Source organism: Protopterus annectens, chromosome 9.part0 (genome assembly GCF_019279795.1).
Source record: "Protopterus annectens isolate FY-2018-M chromosome 9.part0, PAN1.0, whole genome shotgun sequence".
NCBI classification, from domain to species: Eukaryota; Metazoa; Chordata; order Ceratodontiformes; family Protopteridae; genus Protopterus; species Protopterus annectens.
In genome coordinates this window covers 1,052,130,019-1,052,150,269 of record NC_056743.1, presented here as the reverse complement: position 1 = coordinate 1,052,150,269, position 20,251 = coordinate 1,052,130,019, and the positions used below count along the sequence as shown (strand labels likewise).

Genomic DNA, 20,251 nt, shown 5'->3' with positions numbered 1-20,251 from the left:
ATGATGCACTAAGGAAAACATGCTGCACTTAAAAATTTGTAGTGCACTGAAGAGGCTGATGTTACACTGAGGAATGTTAAGTGTACTGAGGGTACCCTTGAGTACACAGAATCCTGTGTCTCACTATCAGGGTCCATAAAACCTACAGTTTTAAAACCAGGAATCCTAAAATATTGCCACTTTGCATCTGATCTTACAAGCTAGGATGGGTGAGGCCTAGTTACTACTTGAAAGGGAGACTGCGTGGGAATACCAGCTGCTCTAGGCTTCAGCAGGTCTATGAACAACCAGACCAATAACCTAAATCCTCATCAGGACATAAGAAGGGCCTGCTGACATGATAAATATCTAATGTAACATATCATCTACCTAAAAAACAAACTTCCCTTCCATGTCAAACAAAGGTACACCTTAACCACCTTTGAGTCTAGAGTCTGCAGTCAACTAGATGATCAAAACTTCACCCCCAGAGCATACAGTACAGTTGCTTTTGATCTGGGTAGCTAATATATCTCAGTTCTATTGGATTACTTTGTTTAGGCTCAGCTATGCTCTGAGATACATGCATACTAACTACTTATGAACCTATGTTTTCACAGGCCGGCCATGCACTGTGAGACTTATGGTGCACCTTAAAGACCTGTGTGGCATTGAAACAGCCTTAGCAGTACACTGGGGAACCTGTAGTGTATTGACAGACATGCAGTACACTGAAGAATCATGGTGCACTGAGGGACATATGGTACACTAAGTGGCCTGAGGCCTACCAAGGGGCCTATTGAACACTCAAAGACCTGTGCTGCATGGACAGAACTGTGGTGCACTTGAAGACCCATGGCACATTGCTGGGCATGAACTGCACTGTGGATAAGGATAGGGAAGCCACATGTGATTCATGTGGATCTCTTATCAGCTTTACTAGAAAGAGGTAAAGGAGTATTTCTGTTCATAGGTTCATAGAAGATTACAAAGCTAATAGCTTAAGACCCCTTACAAGCCTAGCAAATTTAATCTGATTTTACCCAATATATGGCTCCTAGGGACAAGAGGATGGCATAGATTTGTGCCTATGCCTTGAGTATCTTACAGATTGCTCCTGTCCATAGGGGACATAGGCACTACCCCAGGTATTTGGTTGATTACATTTTTGAATTTATTTCTAAGTTTTGTGCTGTTTTAAATCACTGTGTAGCTGGATTCTATCCAGCTACTCATTAGGCATAAAGGCAGAATACTAACTCCTAATAGGATGTTTGGCACACCAGTTTGGAGGATTACCAGTTCATCCTCAGAATGTCTGTGAGATATGGAAATAAATCAAATATCCAGTGAAACGTCATGAAGACAAAGAAAAGAAATGCAGATTCAGCATCAAAGGCATATCAGCCAAGTAACAAACTGGAGGTCAAAGCAATTTAAAGCAATAACGTGGCTCCACAATGGGAGTCCCAACATTACAAAAAATTAGGCTTGATTTAACACAAGTAACAGAAAACTTCAAAAGTTGTTGTTACACAGTTAAAGTGTTTCTTCTAGGGAGGCAAGCCCTCATGCACCTTGAAGAGGAGAGTTGTACCCCTAACACCCCTTATGCTTATACATATTAACTCTCTGATGTTTACACCTCAGAGAAATGAGCATATTCCAAGATACATCAATTAAATAGTTAAAGGTCCCCCACCTAGTATCTCCAAGGAGCAGGTCTTTAATACCCTCTCCAAGGCCAAAAATACAGCCTCTATGGGAACAGACAACATCCCAGGATGTGTTCTACAGGAGTTAAAACAGGAATTATCATCATCATTGGGCATGCTTTTCAACCACAGCCTAAGCACTGGTTTTATCCTAGCAGAAAGGAAAATAGCTACCATCATCCCTTTGCACAAAGGGGGTACATCCACAGACCCCGGAACTATAGACCCATTAGCCTGACCAGCCTTATCTGCAAGGCCCTGGAACAAATCATCATGGACCTTATTAATAAAGATAAGTAATTTCCAAACACTTGACCCCTCCCAGTTTGGCTTTGTCAAAGAAAGAGCATGCTTGTAAAACTTGGTGGACTTCTATAAGAGACAGTCACCAAAGCCTTAGATAAGTGCAAATCTGTGCATACGGCCTACCTAGACTTAGCCAAGACCTTTGACACAAACTCCCCCCAGGCAGCATTGATAAACTCACCCAGCTGGGTATCAACCCATATATTGTCAGGTGGGTTGCAAACTGGCTCACTGATAGAACTCATCAAAATAGGGGACTCCATCTCCTCCAGCAGAACCATAACCAGTGGTGTTCCACAGGGATCGGTTCTGGGACCCTTACCATTTGGAGTCTACTTCCCTGAAGTACAGCCTAAAACAAAATGATGGTGGCTGACAAAGTTTGCTGATGACTGCAAACAAGGAGCTTGGCCGCTTCCATTACTTTTCTGTTTTTCAGCACTGTAGTGCGATCTTAGAGTTGGTATATTTAAGTGGCGGGGTGGGGGGGGGGGAGCCCACCACTTTATGTATTATTTCAATTTTTTTTTTTTTTTTGGAACAGTGATTTTGAGATTGTAAGCTTTCGCTTACATGGGTTTGATTATTCATTGTTGGCTTTTTTAAGCATTCGATGATATAATATAGTCCCAATAGCAATACCCTAAGCACACAGTCAGTGGTGAGAGATCTGGGCACACAGGTCGACAGAAAACTCAACTTCAATCACCATGTCTCCACATTGGTAAGAAGGGCATTTTACATTGCTCATCTCATAAGTAAGGGCATTGCCGCCAGAAAAAAAAGAGGTTATAACCCTCCTCTGCTCTTCCCTCATCAGGCCAATAATAGAGTACGATGCTCCCACTGGTATGTTCTTTTCCAAAACACCTGCAGCAGTTGGAGAGACCACAAAGGTTCCTTACAAAGAAAATTCAGAGTCTTCAAGATCTGTCTTATGTGAACAGACAGAAATTATTGTCACTTTACTCTGTGTTGTACAGACTGCTCACAGGCAGCCTGTGCCTTACACGTAGAGCGATCTCTGACCCAGCTTTAATGGAAATGTTGCATATTCACAAGTTAAATGGCACACAGGTCACTCACTCAAAGGACCTTAACCTGGCATGTGACATCAGCAGAACTTCCTGAAGAGACAGATTTGTCTCACAGAGGTTGCCCCACCTTTGTAACAAGCTTACTATTCATGTTAAACAAAGCCCCTCATTGGCCCTATTTAAGCATAATTTGGATGATTGGATGAGAACTGAAAATTTATCCCAGGGTTCCACTTGTGCTTCTCTTGGACAGGGACAATAGGTGCTGATTTTAGTGTCTGCTTGAACTAGACACCCTTGGGAACACTGTTTGAACTTGGCTAGACTTGTAAGGGCCCTGGGGCTGTTAGTTTACTAACTTTCTATGAACCTAAGATTACCACTTTTAAATTTGTAGTACTGAGGATCATAATTGCAGTCCTTGTACTTGCAACACAAACCTCACTAATGCCACCTACTACTAAATTTGTGAAAATGTACTGCATAACAGGAACCCCAATAATGCTACATACTGTTAAATTTGTGAAAATTTACTGGCATAATATAAATCCAAAATAATGCTATCTTCTGTTCAGTCTGAGAAAATTTACTGGCAGAACAGGAAAGTAATAATGCTGCCTACTGTTGAATTTGAGTAAATTTACTGGCACTGTCTCTTTCAATTCAGCCTGTATATGACACATCCTTCACTGAAGCATCACTTTGTTAACTGTATAATGACCACCTACAGGGATCTTGGATTATCACCAAAGGTAACGAGTTTCCTTCCTTGGTTCGGATCCTCACCGACTGGTATACAAACTTGTAGATAGTTATTAGTTCACCATAGAGTGCTATCCAAGGTTTAATGCAACCTTAAGAGGTAATTGAATCTTTTATTTCCTACATCCACCATTTTTGTACATGGGCTGTGTTTCCTGCTTGCCACCAGGCACCCTATATCTGTCACTCGCTTTCTTCCAACATTTTAATTGCACATTTTTTTAAATATTGCCCATTTTATAACATCCTCTACAATTTTCTTTTTGATAGACTCCTACATTTCATACACACTTGTTTCCTAGCTGAATTGTCAAACATATTAACAGCACACTCATCTATATATTGATTGTAAAGTAAGGAGTCCCTGGCTGTTATTTTTATTGATAATCCTATATCAAATGCTTGTTCAAGTGTCAGGTTATCTAAGAAATCAGTGTTTTTGTATGTCCTCATAACACATGCCATGTTTAAATCTATTTCTGAAATTATCTGCAAGTTCTTTTCCAAGATTGTAGTTCTCATCTAGTTTGTACAGCTCTACTACATATTCCAAATTGCTGTTATGAAAACTATAATGTTTACAGTTATCATTAGTTTCACATTCAAGTGCTTCGGGAAAGTTTCTACAATGTCTCAGAATATTTCTTAGATGGCATAATTGCTATTACCAAGCTGAGCAACAAACTTTATGCTCTGCTAATCATTACATTTAATATCTCTAACATTTTTTTATTAAATTGAATGTCATTTGCCTTGCCGCATCAAAGTTATCAAATACTTGAAAACATGGTTGGCGTGGATTTTTTTTTCTGGGTGCTTTAATTTCATTTTACATCCCAAAAGTATAAGTTTGGCCACCAAGTTACCCATAGTGTGTGTATATGTGTGTATGTATATAGCTGTGTGTGTGTGCACTCGCAAGAGTGTGAGTGTGTGTGTGTGTGTGTGTGTGTGTGTGTGTTCTGAGTGAATGAGTGATAAAGACAGAGTGTATTCACATGTGCATGCGTGTATGCATTTCCTGCAGTAGACTTTGATCATATTCAGGATTTATTTTTCTCTGCCTTGTGCCCACTGAATGCTGGGATAGGTTCCATCGTCTCTGGGACCCCAAAGTGGATAAAGTAGGTAATCAGATACTAAATGAAAGAAAGATGGAATGAGTGTTTTCTGCTACCATCCCATAGTATATTCAAGTGCTGTTCATATACCAGTGCTTAAAATAAGCATAGTTTATTGGATAACAAACATTTTTATAAAGTTTATTCTTGATTTAAAATGCTTGTTTCCCCTTTGTTTATTTACTGGATAAACTTCACATTAGAAGTCAAAAATGTGGGTTTTTTTGTTATATCTGTTTTCTGTGCAATTTTAATGCCTGAAAATCATGCTATGTACTTCTCATAAAATGTTAGTATGTTTTTTTCCACAAAATGGCCATCATGGATCCCAACATGTTAATGTGACTGTGTTTTACTGCTTTCATGTCACCTTCCCAGACTCCACTCCAAGTCCGTCTTTACAGGAGTCACACTAGACATAAGAAAGTGGTGTCTTCAGATCCTATTGGTATACATTGGAAGTAGAATGAGTCACAGGCATCTTATACAGCTACAGCAAGAATGTTTGCATTTTTTTCTTGAATTGCTGTCATATACATTTCTCTCAGTTTATTCACGGCAGTTATACAGCTACATTACAGGCTTTTACAGGGATTGCAAATCTGTAGTTATATAAGCATTGGCAGAACATTCCCCAAACTCTGTCTGAGGTGTCAAAGCTATAAGTGCAATCCATTAGCTGTTAACCTACACTTCAAAGAACTGATTCTGCTATTCCCAGTGTCTACAGAAGAAAGATGAGTGTTTTTTTTTATCCTGAATGTTTGAGAAATGTGCTTCCAGTTTTGCAAAAAAGTGTTTTAGTTAGGTACAGGAAAAGGCACATCTTTGTTTTTCTGTTTTTGCTGTGAGATTTCATTGTAAGCCGAGGCACAAATGTCTTCTTACATTTATTTTTTCTACATCTGCTGAATTTCTACCACTTGATTTGTTATTTACTGAAGCAGATTAACACTTCATCAAAACCATAATCCTTAATCATGGAAAAAAGAAGTTATGTACCTACCATAACGTTCCATGTTAGTTGTCCTTCATCTCACCTTCCTTATTGCTGTTTGGGTTCAGAGCCGATCCTCGATTCCGACTCGGCCAACTTCTATAGCTCGAGAGCTATTTACTGGCATGAGGCTAACCCTTATCCCAGAATGCCCAGCGTCAGCTACCCAGATTTCATTTGTGATAGCGCACACTAGACAAATAAAGTAACTAGTAACCTAAAACTGATTTACCAAAATAACAGATCAGAGTAAACTGTCACAAAATTACCTGGCATGTAAACCAAGAAAAAGGGAATCAGCCAGTGAAATCAGCCAGTGAAACCATAGTGAACTCCTCTCAATTCTCCGGGAAGGGGGAAGGAGGGGGGAAGGCGAGATGTAGGACAACTAACATGGAATGTTATGGTAGGTACATAACTTCTTTATGTTAAGTTGTCCCATCTCGCCTTCATTCTTGTTGTTTGGGAGAGCGTCCCTAGCACCTAAAGACCTCAGGTGGCTCATTGGAACAGACTCTTCAGAACAGTGGAACCAAAGGAAGCCCTGCTCCGGGAGACCACATCCACTTTGTAATTAGAGATAAAGGTATGAGGGTTTGCCCAAGTGGCAGCTGCACAAATTGAGTCTATGGGCAATTTAGACTGAAAGGCTATAGATGTGGCTAATGCTCTAGTAGAATGACCTTTCGGTTTTGCTGGTAGATGTTTATGCCTTAACTGATAAATAAATAACTGGCAGACAGGTTCAGTGCAAACTTCACCCCCCCCCCCCCAAAAGGAGAGATAACTATCCCAGCGGAGTGTAGCCTCCCAGACATCTCAAATGCGCAGGTGAAAGCTGCTCTCTCTAAAGCTAAAAACACAGCATCAATGGGACCGGATATTGTCCCCAGCTGTGTGCTACACCAACTCAATGAGGAACTAAACCCGCACATAAGGCAGCTGTTTAATCTTAGCCTTACCACAGGATACATGCCCAAGGAGTGGCATACGGCAACTGTGGTCCCACTCCACAAAGGCGGTGCCTCTACGGACCCTGGTAATTACCGCCCCATAAGCTTAACAAGCCTGGTCTGCAAAGCTATTGAGAGGATCATAATGGAACTCATAAACAAAGACATACGGGACTTGCAGACATTGGACCCGACCCAGTTTGGCTTTGTCAAGGGCAGATCATGCCTTTTGAACTTGGTCGACTTCTTCGAAACAGTCACCAAGGCCATTGATGAGGGAAAGGCAGTCCATACAGCCTACCTTGACCTTGCAAAAGCTTTTGACACAATACCCCACTCGGGTATTATAGAGAAACTTACCAGCTTAAATGTAAACCCATATGTCACAAGATGGGTTGCAAACTGGCTAAAGGACAGAACCCACAGGGTTAGAGTTGCTGGCGCCATGTCAGACTCCAAGCCGGTCACAAGTGGTGTCCCACAGGGCTCAGTCCTTGGCCCCCTGTTGTTCGGCATCTACTTCTCAGAAGTACAGGCAAACATAGGAGGACTATGGCTGACAAAGTTTACAGATGACTGCAAACTGGGCGCCATAGTGGAAAGTACATCAGACACAGATATCCTTCAGAGGGGTCTCACGGAAACTGATAGCTGGTGCCAGAGCCATGGCCTGAAGTTAAATGCCAAAAAATGTATGGTCATACCCTTCGGGAAAAACAAGATAACCCCAAGCTACCACATAGGTGGCAATCCACTAAGCACAGAAGAGGTTATCAGGGACCTGGGGACCCAGGTTGACAGTGGCCTTTCTTTTGACACTCACATTGCTAAAGTGGTCAGAAAGACCTTCTACATTGCCCACCTGATCATGAAGGGATTCACATCCAGATCAAGTGAGGTCATTGTTCCCCTGTACTCTTCACTTATCAGACCAATGATCGAGTACAATGCCCCATTCGGGATGTATCTCACCCGACACCTGCAGCAATTGGAGAGACCCCAAAAGTTCCTCACCAAAAGGATAAAGTGACTCCAAAATCTGTCATATGCTGCCAGACTGAAGAAACTCCAGCTCTATTCAGTCGCATACCGCCTGCTCAGAGGTGACCTGTGCCTGACATACAAGGCCATGTCCAACCCGGAATTAATGGACATGCTCCACCTCAAAAAATCCAAATCTACCAGATCCACTAGAGCAAGCGACTTAAACCTTAGCACGGATATAAATAGGACATGCTGGAGGGATAGATTTGTCACCCAGAGACTCCCTATGCTGTGGAATAAAATCCCGGTCCATGTGAGGCAGAGCACCTCGCTGGCTCTGTTCCAGAGAAATCTTGACCGGTGGATGGGAGATCGTAGGTTTACCCCGGGAATCATCTCTGTGTCACTGCTGGACAGAGGCACAACAAACTAATGGGCACAGTATTTTTTAACATAAGGGGTGGCGTAAGCCACAAAACTTTGGGCTAGGCTTATAAATGCCTTAGGGCAGATAGCCTAGTATAAACCTATGAACCTATGAACCTATAAAGACAATGGTGTCAGATAACCATTTGGATAAGGTCACCTTAGAAACTGGAAGGCCTTGCTTATTGTGAGCATAGGAGAGAAATAATTGGTCTGACTTTCTTAGCTCTTTGGTCCTATGGTGGTAAAAACGTAATTGTCTGTGCACATCCAATTGGTGAAGACCGTATTCTGCCTTGTTGCTATAAATGGGAAAAAAGACGGGGAGATCGATGGATTGATTTAAATTGCTTTCTGAACAGACTTTTGGTATGAAGGATGGGTTGGTTCTCAGAGAAACTCTATCTTTGTGAAACACCATATATGGAGGATGAACACAGAGTGTTTGGAGTTCTGAAACACATCTAGCTGAGGTAATAGCAACCAGAAAAAGTGTTTTCCAAGAAAGAAATTTTAAGGGACATGAAAGTACTGGTTCAAAGGGAGGCAGAATCAAAGAAGTCAAAACTAAATTGAGATCCTTAGGAGGAGGTGGATCCCTCACTGGGGGTCTAAGAAGAGATGTTCCTCTCATGAAGGCTTTGCAGAGCTTATGAGACATTATGCTAGAATTAAGAATTCCAATATGAAAATTAGATATGGCTGCCAGTTGTACCCTGATGGTAGCAGCAGCCGCACCCGACTGAAAAAGCTCTGCTAGAAATTCTAGAATTTGATGGACTGGGGCTGAAAAGGGGTATAAGTTTCTAGATTCTGCCCAGTAAGAAAATCTTTTCCATTTGCTACCATAAGTCTTTCTCGTAGTTGACTTATGGGAGGATACAATAATATTGCAAACTTCTGGGGAGATACTTGGAAGCCTGGCTAAGGTAGGAAGTGGAGAAACCAAGCTGTGAGCTTGAGAGTCTGAAAGGATTGTTGTAACCCGCCTAACTGATGAATCAACAGATCTGGCACTGGGTCCAGTACCCAAGGCTGGTCTAGAAGGTGAAGGTGCAGGAATGGAAATCATATCTGTCGAGGCCAGTAGGGGGCAATGAGGATCATTTTGCAACCCAACGATTTTGCTTTCTGTATGAGTCTTGGAATTAGGGGAAAAGGGGGAAATGCATAAAGGAGTCCCTGAGGCCAATCATGGACTAGAGCATCCCTGGGAGTTTGACCTGGAGGAGGAAGCAGAAAGAAGTAGCTACTGCATTTGTTGTTGAGGGGGGTGGCAAATAGATCGCAGCAAGGCTGGCCCCATTTGCGGAAGATAAGGTCCACAACTTCCTGATTCAGAGACCACTCATGAGGCATGAGGATAGTCCTGCTGAGTCTGTCCGCTAATACGTTGGATTTCCCAGGGATGTGCATTGTTGTCAGAAAACATTGGGAGGAAATCGCCCATTGCCATAGTCTGAGGGCTTCTCGACACAAGGGGTAGGACCTGGTCCTGCCCTGTTGATGTACCACACAACTGACATGTTGTTTGTTTGGATCGCAATAGTCCTGGAAGGAAGAGAGTCTTGAAGAGCTTGCAATGCTAGGAGCACCGCTCTCATCTCTGGGACATTGATGGTACTCGTGAGGTTGCCACATGCCTTGGACTGTCCTGCCTAGATAATGCCCCCTCTCTCCCTATCAGGGAGGCATCCATGGTCACTGTGGCTACCGGAAGGGGTTGAATAAAAGGTCGGCCCTGAGTCACCAGTGGAGAGACCATCCACCAAGAGAGGTGCCTTTTGCATGTTTCTGTAATCAGGATCATGTGAGACATGGGTAGTTCCTGGAAGGACCACTGCGTGAAGAGAAGCCACTGAAGGACTCTCATGTGATAACGCGCTAATGGTACAAGAAGAATGGCAGCTGCCATGGAGCCTAGAACTTGCAGGACATGTCTGACTTGGACCTTTCTGCTCTGCATTAGAAATGACACTTGTTGGCGAATAGAGAAAACTCTTTCCTGAGGTAACCTTGCAAACATCTGTTTTGTGTTTAATTCTGCTCCTATATATGTAACAGATTGACAGGGCAACAAGGCAGATTTTTCGAAATTTACTGTAATGCCTAGTTGGGTGCAGGTTGATATTGCATAATCCCGTGCCTCTAAGAGTTGATGCCTGGTGGTAGCAGTTAGGAGCCAGTCGTCTAGATAGGGAAACACCTGGAATCCTTTACGTCTCAGGTGAGCTGTGACTACTGCCATACATTTGATGAACACTCTGGGGGCTGTGGTGATACCAAAGGGCAGAGCTCTGAACTGATAATGACTGGCCCCTACCCATAAGTGAAGAAATCTCCTGGAGCGTCTGTCCATTTTGATATGGTAGTATGCATCCTGAAGATCTATGGAGCACATCCAGTTGCCCTGACCCAGAAAGGGGAGAACTTCTCAGACTGCAGTGTTACCATCCGGAACTTTTCTTTTTGTACAGATTTATTCAATCTGCTGAGATCCAGTATTGGTCTCCAGTCCCCTGTCTTTTTTGATACTAAAAAGAATCTTGAGTAAGTTCTGGATCCTAGTTGGTCTGCGGGGACTTCCTGAATGGATCTTTTTTCTAGCAGTTTTGAAACTTGAATAACTGCTTGATCCCTTAGATTGGGTGGGACATCTGGGATGAAATTTTTTGACTTTAGAGGGGGTTGATGAAAGGGGATTTTGTAACCTCCAGATATGACAGATAGTACCCATTTGTCTCTTGTTATATTTTGCCAGGCTTTTGGGTACAGGGAAAGTCTTCCCCGACTGCCTCCAGAGGTGAGCAGTCAGGCAACCTGTCAGGGATGCTGGAAGGGTTTGGCAGAGAAAGTTTCTCTGTCACCCTGATTTTGCGGTCAACCTCTGCCACGAGGGAGGCGTCTGCCATTGTTGTTGTTTCCTCCTTTGCCCCTGGGGGAAAAATCACCACGTGTGTCAGGCAAGGGTTCCTGGGACTTCTGAAACCACATCTATCCACCCTTCTGACCTTTGGGATAAGGTCTGTTAGGAGTGGAAAAATGGACTCCCACGGCAGAGAGAGTCTTGCTTTCCTGCTCACACCTGGTAATCGTGTCTTTCACCTGAGGCCCAAAAAGCGAGGAGCCATCAAAGGGAGCATTTGTGAAGGATGCCTGAAAGGGTTCCGCAAATTGACACAGCTGCAGCCAAGCATTTCTCCTGAGAGCCACTCCTGTACCTGCGACTCTGCTCACTCCATTGGCTGCATAGGAAATCAGCCTCATGGAGGAGTTGACTATAGAATTAAGGGTCTCAAGCTGGGAAGCTATTTTGGCTGATGCTCCCTCAGCTCTAAGATCTTGTAGGGTATCTACAAGCTCTTTTAGGAGATCCCTTTGAAGTTGTGTAAAATGACAGAGATAATTCAGGGACCTCACTGAGAAGGTCACTGAGGAAAACATTCGCTTTCCATATCTGTCTGTCGTTCTAGACTCTTTGTTTGGTGGATGGACAGATGAAGAAGTTTCTGCTAACTCTTTCTTGGTGGCTGCTGCTACCACCATGGCATCAACTGGCACATATTTAGAGAGAAATTGTTTGTCCTGGGGGGCTGTTATGAACTTATTTGGTCTCCTCGGAGTAGGTTCCACAGAATCCGGAGCTGACCAAGCCTTTCGAGCCACAACAGACATGAGTGGATTGAAAGGTGGAGACACCCAGGAGGTGGAGGATCGGGAACCGAATGCCTCCAGGTATACAGACTCGTCCTCAGTAGGGGCTAGGGAAGACCAGCCACCCCTCTGCCTAAGCATTTCAAGGATGTCCAAAAAGGAAACATCTTCAGAGGGGGGCCTGGGGGACCCTTCCAATTCATCCATGTCTGTATCTGAAGTGTCAGACTCAGGGGAGCCTAGGTGCTTCCTCTTGCACTTCTTCCAAGGAGGCTCCTCTGAGTGATCAGGGCAGGCCTCGGAAGAAGAGGGGTCACCCAATGGGATGTCCTGGGGCATAGGTTCCCTACACATCTGGGCCAGAGAAGGAGCAGAGGTTGGCACAGGCACCACAACAGATCCCGATGCAAAGAAAACTCTGGCTCCCAAGAGACAGGAGTCCTTCTTCACGTCAAAGGCGATGGCTCTGAGGCCACTGTGGGAGCTGAGCTCACCTGCGCTGAAGCTCCGAGAGGGAGAGCAGGTCGAATAAGGGACCAATGCCACTTCCCCTCTCGAAGCCGACGAGAGAGCTTCAGTGCCCAGATCCCTCAATGGACGGAACAATCGAGGTGATTGGAGCTGACGTCGGAACCGAAGAAGAGGTGATTAGCGCGGTCAGTTCTACAATCAGTGCATCCATGGTCTCCGTCTCCGAACTAAGCATAGTCGGAGGAGGAATGGAGATGGAGGCAGATGGAGCTGTGACCCGCTGAGGTGGGCTGGAAAGTAATTTCGCATGAGCCTGTGATTTAAGCAACCTGCTGATTACTCTTTCCATGTCCTAATCCGATAACCTAGAGGATCGAGAGGAGTGGGATGAAGAGCAATGAATGCATTCACTTCCTAATAAGGGCGACTGTGGCATTGAGCTGATAGGCTCCAGTGAAGGAGACCTTGCTCGCTTGTGGCTCTGAGACGGCTCCGAGGTAGCAGTTGTAGCCAAGGGAGGAGTTGACTTGTTGATGCTAGTCGGCACCAACAAACTTGGAGTCGGTTCCGAGGATGGAGCCGATGACTTGACAGATTTAGAGGATTTCACTGACTGAGAACCTTTAGTAGGGGAATCCTGTGGTTTCAATAATCCTCGAAGGATTAATTTGTGTTTGTGCTCCTGCAGGACCCTTGGACTAAATTCATGACAGATAGAGTCCTGCAGGTGCACAGCCCCTAAACAATAAACACAGCTAGTGTGCCCATCTGTCAGAGACATTTTCTGACAGCATGAGTCACACTTTTTGAAGCCAGAAACTTTGGCCTCTTTAGACATCTTACACAACTAAACTAAGAAACAAACAGTCTTTTTTTTTTTTTTTACAGTTAAGGAAAAGAAAGGAGAGCCTCTAACTTAAACGGCTGTCCTGGGGTGGGGGGGGGAACTCTCTAATTTAAATGAGTTCAGGGGGAAACAGAAAGGCCTGTGAGTATGGAGCAATGGCCAACAAAGCTACAACACACAAGAAAGGCAATAAGGGGATAAAGTACTATATCTAGACAAAAAACCTGATACATTTTGAAGAATAAACAACAATTATAATAATGGAAAAAAACTATACTAAGCCTGAGCCAGTAACGAAGCAACCTTGCAGCTGAAGCGGTAAACGATTTCTGGGTAGCTGATGCTGGGCATTCTGGGATAAGGGTTAGTATTGAGCCAGTAAATAGCTCTCAAGCTATAGAAGTAGGCCGAGTCAGAGCCAAGGATCGGCTCCAAACCCAAACAGCAAGAACGAAGGCGAGATGGGACAACTTAACATTGATAGTTGTATGCACTCTGTGGAAGAGTAAAACACTACTTTCTACAAAACTGTTACAGTTGCAACAAAATATACCCTTGACAAGTGGATCATTGTACAAATAAAAAATAAAAAAAATACATATATATATATATATATATATATACATATATATATATATATATATATATATATATATATATATATATATATATATATATATATATATATATATATATATATATATATATATATATATATATGGTTTACTATCATTAATTCGAAAATCAAAATAAATCATGCCTGTATTTTCGAATTGTTTAATCGGAAATGAACATTTCCGAATCAACCTAACCTCGAAAACAAGGCTGTATTGTTGAAAATGTCGCTCACGACATTTACGGCAATACACAACACACCCACCCTTCCCATAAGCACCTATCTACCTAACCTAAACACACAGTTATGCAGGGAGGCTGCACCCCCCTGCACCCCCCGTGGGGGGCTGTGCCCCCCACACCCCCCCTAACTTAATATTCCAACTCCGAGATCGCACTACAGTGAGGACAGGGATGAATTTCCCTAACCGCACTGTACCGCGATCCGCTCCCATGAGCGAACGTTGGAATTGTGAATGCACAGTCCATTCGCAATGGCAACGTTCGCTCACATCACCTGCCGCAATATGAAGTATTCGAACATCTGTTGTTCGAATACTTCATAGCCGTGCAAGTGCACGTCGGCATTGTGATGGTAAACCTATATATATATATATATATATATATATATATATATATATATAATGGTCAACTGTTATGGCTGCCACCTTTATAAATGTCCAAAATGGTGCATTCTTACTGAAACTTGAGATTTTGATGGGCAAACCCTGCCATCAATCAATAAAAAAAAATATTTTCATCTTATTACCAAAATAAAGACTCGGTAAGCTGCAGTGGTGCAGCGGTAGCATTGTTGCCTCACAGCAAGAGGTTCTCCCATTCGATTCTCAGCTGGAGCACCTTGTGTGGAGTCTGCATGTCCTCCCTGCGATTGAGTGGCATTCGAAAGACATGCGTGAATGGGCATGCCTTCATTGAAGGATGGGCGTCGGGCTGGCACCTCGGCACCGTAAAAATCTACTGCCAATCATTAGCGGACCGGAGTTCCACTATGGCGACCCCTAACCGGGAAAAGCCAAAAGACGAACAACAACAACCAAAATAAAGACTCGGTGATGTACGATGTTGGTTGCTTATACTACTATGATATTATGATGATTTAAAGTAGTACAGTTTTCAGCTACACTTAAGGAAATATCAAGACATTTGTAATTTTCCACCCCCCTCCCCTCACAAAACAGAACTGTCAAAATCAGGGCTGCCCTGCAGAAAGAAAGACAGATAGTAACCCTATCTGCTATGCATACAGATACTGTTTCTTTTCCTCTCTACAGCAAAGGCAGTGGAAAACAGTTTCACCACACTCTGCAAAATTTTATAGCAGCTGTTGGCATAAGCAAGACTGTTTGCTTATACAAGATTGTGGAAAGAAAGGAAAAAAAATATATAAAATTTCCCTTTCTGTATATGGTGTGTCATATAGCCAGAGAAAAATTCCTCTACCAAAGCATGTGAAACATTCTTCAAAAAAGTTGGATGGGCTTTCCCTTCCTTTGACTCCCAAGACAATGAAATAAAAAGTTCTTATAATGTACTTGCAGGTTTTTGGCAATTAAACTAAACTGGAAACATTTTTATAGGGAGAAAATAAACTAAGGCTTGAGTTAAACTGTAGGTATGCCTCTCAGCTGTCTCTGAGTTTATCAAACCTCCTTGATTTCAGGATATTTTTCCTCTCTTCCTTGTAAAACACTTGATCTTCTAATAAATCACTAAGAATTACAGTCAATGATACTAGATATTAGTATCTTCACATAGCTCCAGAAATGCATGTTGATACAAAACTTGTTCTGTTAACTTTTAAGTGAATTACAGTAATCATTACAAATTGTCTCTTGTCTCTATGCCTTTATTCCTTATTAGTTCTGGCTTTGTCCTTGATTCTTGAACTGAAAGCTATAACTGTAGGAGAGGGTGGACTTCTTTACGTATTTACAATAAGTTACTCAAAATAATTCTCAGAAATTTGTAATCACGTAATAAGAAAACAGTTTTATTTGCTTAAGTTCATTTGGTTTGAACATTGAATGCCCCTTTCTGTTTGGTTAAAAGCCACAGTTCATTCAAAATACATCTGCAGAGTCATTTGCAGTAATACATGGAAATTACTTTATTTTCCTTTTACACTGTCTGTTATTTCCCAGAAATTCACTCTGCTCTCTTTCTTCTGCATTTGATTCTTCACTTGAAACTTTAAATACTATGATTTTATATTACCATTAATATAACTGCTTGCAGTTTCATATAAATAATTGGGTCTATATTACGTGATCGAATGTTTAGTTAATAAAATAACTAAACATCAATCACTAAATGTCGAAGACCCAAAACCACGAACAGCAGTTTCCACTCAGGGAAACAATTTGTTTGGCCGTAACATGGATTTTGCCCTTTCTTCAATGTGGAGCAATCTCGTAGTTGGTATATTTAGTTAGGGGGTGTGGGGGATGAAGCCCTCCTCTTCATTTGTGTTTATTGTTTTTTTTGTTTTTTTTTTAAGGTAGGACAATGGCATTGTTTCCCTGCGTGGAAACTGCTGTTCGTGATTTTGGGTCTTCGACATTAAGCGATCGACATTTAGTTATTCGATTAACTAAATGTTCTATCAAGTAATAAAATCCAAATAATTTAATAATGCTCAGATATTGATATGTTAAGGCATTCATTCTGTTTTTTATACCCACTGCATACTTAATCCTTTTTGGGATTGCTGGAGAGCTGAAACCTACCTAGGAAAACATACACAAACACACTGATTACATTCACAGACTCCACACAGACACAGATGCACACATGTACAAATGCGCTCAAACATCAGTACATAGACACCTACACACACCCACGCATATGCTTATATGCTCACATGCAGCGAGAGAGAGACACACACACATATGCAATGAGATTCATACCTACAAATTCATAGATCCAGATATTGCAAGGCCACTGAGTCCCATGACAATTCTTGCCTTGCCAGTACTCTCCCTTAGGCAGCACCTTCTTTCTCCAGGAGGGCCATACTAGTTAGTTTTTGCAGTAAATCTGTGGATACCCATCCAGTCATCTAGTTTTCATTTAAAGGAAGATTGTGAGTTGCACTACTTAACACGGAGGTGAAGTTTATTCCACAGGTTAAGGAGGCACTAGTTTATAAACCTATACATCCATCACGTTTTATTTCTTTGTTGGTGAAGATTTATGTCCCATGTTACAGTACTGGTGGACACAGTGGACTTGCAGAGAAACAGGAGGCCCAGGAAAATTATGTCTCTAATGTCATGGTAAATGAGACAGAGCTCACCCTTCAAAAGTCTATAAGACACTGAATAAAGGGATAGAGATTTCACCCTGTTATGGTAGCTTAGGGATTTAGGCCTGTGATATTTTTGTTTAGAAGCCTTTGGGGTCTTTATAATTGGTTGATATGTTTAGTTAGATACAATCCAATATGTATTCAATAGTTGGCCTGATCAATGCTGAGTACAAGGGAGTGATTACGTTTTAGATCTTGACAATATTCTTTTGGCAATTAGCTTGGCTAAATAAAAAGATTTCCTAACAACTGCTACATGATGATAAAAAGAAAGGGAGCTATCAACTCATGTATCTAGGCCTCTAACTATATCTTTATTTTGTAGAGGTGTGTTGTCTACACAGTATAGTGAGAGGAGAGATTGTGTACCAAAAGTGATGATACTATACTTTTTAGCATTTAGTTTGAGCCCATTATAGTACACCAATAGGACAAGTTCATTCTGGAGAGTTTAGGTGTCACAGGGTGACCTACCAACAATCACCCCATTTGCAATAATCTGCAACCTTTCTTAGCCAGAGGTACTGGCTTTCTGCTTGGATATCTGAGAAGTAACTACCAAAAAGGAGAGTGAATTCCACTATTACAACTAAGCAAACTTAATGCTGCACCAACTAGCAACTTTAAAAGGTGTAACATTACACATGGTACCACACAGTTGGCAGCCAGAAGTGGAGTACACCCCTGACCAATCCACAGCTTTAAAAGCTGTTAAGGAACTTAGTACTGACACACTTTTTAAGCTTGTAATATATTAGGGTGGCTAAAATTCCCCTATATTATAGAAAGTCATGAGCAGGTCACTGATCAAAGCCATTTCTTATGTGGTCCTGAAATATCCCCAAGAAATTTTCCTCAAAAGAGTCATACTCCAGGTGAATTTCTTGAATCCATTTCTTATTTATATATTAAATTTTGTAAACTCTTTATGGCTGATCATTAGCAGCCACTAGCTCCACTCCTGAATTGCCAGGTCTACCCGAACCACCTTAGCCTCCCATGGGCTCAGTCTGACACACTGAACCTAGGCCTCCTGCCTCTCTCCCTCCAGGATGGGAGAGTCAGCATTGGCCGCTTACTCCCATCCTCACCTTCCAGCTCCCTCCAGTGCCCATGAACATGGGTTGCCTAGGGCACAGTCAGAGCCTTGTCTCTTTGTGCCATGAGGCTGAGGATTCTTTTAATCCATTTCTTGAACATATAACAGCTCAGTTATGAATGGACACCCAATCATAATCCTTAATGTTATAGTGAGGTTTGAACATAAAAACCTTGCTATAATTATAGTTTGATATAACAAGGCTCATATGAATGAATCCAAGCAAACCTCTTGTTTCCAGGCATATTGTAGGCACCACTGTACCATTTCAAATACCAATTATCAGCTTCAAACGCTATTATGTAGCTTGTGCTGCAATATAAAAAGCAGCCAGGAGTGAAATGGCTCCAAAAGAGCCAACACATTTGGAAGCTGTTAAACATTGCATGTTGCCTCAATTTGTCAAGCTAGTAGCACATTTGAGCAGGTAAAACACCCTACATATTACAAATAATTATGACTGGGTCTCTAATCATAATCATCTATTCTGTGTTCTCATAACAGATTCATGAAATCCTTTTCTCAAGCTTCATTCCGGGGGTATTTTTATTGAACCCCTTCTTGAGCACGATAGCCATTGCCAACCAGCATTTCAGAGCTGATTTCTGTTGCTATTCAGTTGCATTGCTTTTGTACACATTGAGCAAGACTCACTACCATTTGCAGTGCGCATTTGTACCCCAGGATTCAGTAAAGCCTACGCTAAGTATACACTAAGTGCACACTGGTCTAAGTGAACAGACAACACAGACATAACTCACACCTTCTTCCATCTAATTTTAGTTTTCCTACTGTTATTCTTACAACTTAAATATTGACAGGGATTCATAAAGTTACCACAAACTGTAGAATACATGTATACTTTGTGTAATTTGTCTGAGTGACTAGAAAGCACAAAACGTGATAAGAATGTTCTTGAATACATATCGTGTGTACTTAGTGTACACTCAGTGTAGGCTTTATGTAGTCTCTTCTCCTATAGAAAAGTCCTGCCAAGATCTAGACAGACCACATCTATTGGATGTCAATGGTTATCTTCTGGTGCAGTCATTTTATTGGATAAAAGAAGATTGGTAAAATCTCTCTCTTAATTAGACTGCTGCCTTTTAGGAACCCCTGCCTCAGTTTACCTTCACTGTCTCAAGCTATAATTGTTTGCACTGATTTTTCCTCCCGCCCTTTGCCTTAAGGTACTGTTTGGTCATGGTATAATAGCTAACTACTTACTGGAGCAATGCATTTAGACTGGAAATGTAATAATCTGTCCCTCCCCAATATCCACGGGTGGCAAAGGACGAATGATTATTTTCATGTTTTAATCATTACTGTTTTTTTGATCTGCAGTGTCTTCAGAGTGACAGAGTTTGTGCAGAAAACTACAAACTGCCACATTTAGAGTAAATGCATTTTGAGGGATGTGAGCAAATGGCTCTCCTTCACTGCAGAAAGACTATGAGCATTTGAGCTATATACTTGACTTTAGATAATATCTGGAAGTGGATATAATGCAGTTTGCCATAATAATTTTCGGCAAAGATCATTTGACCAAAACCACAAGAACAAAATGATACAGAGGTACTTTACTAAAGAAATCATACTGTACAAAAATAAATCAATAAATAATCTGTAAGAGGGACATTCCCATTCCCCATATATGAGGAGACCCCCCTGCATTCCTTAAATGTTAATAACAAACTCTGGGGTCAGTGCATCTTGAAGAAAAAGACACAGTGACCTCAGCCAAATGATGATTTGTCAGACAGCATTTAAAGAATCGTTATCCTGGAGGTATTTATGAAGACATGTACCAAGCCTGCTAACAAACCCACTTCATGCGTGCCGCTCATCATGTCTGGAGACTGAATGTGACAGAGCTATGTTTAATCTCACCTGGAAGATTTTCAGTCACAGTTTGGTTCTTAATGTGGTATTGAAAAATATCACATCTCTGAGG

At 41.9% G+C, this 20,251-nt stretch overlaps 1 protein-coding gene across 1 annotated transcript in view; it reads left to right on the top strand.

The window, feature by feature from the left end:
- Positions 1–20,251, top strand: part of ITGB7 (integrin subunit beta 7) — a 603,012-nt gene that overhangs the window by 215,699 nt on the left and 367,062 nt on the right. The window lies entirely within an intron of this gene.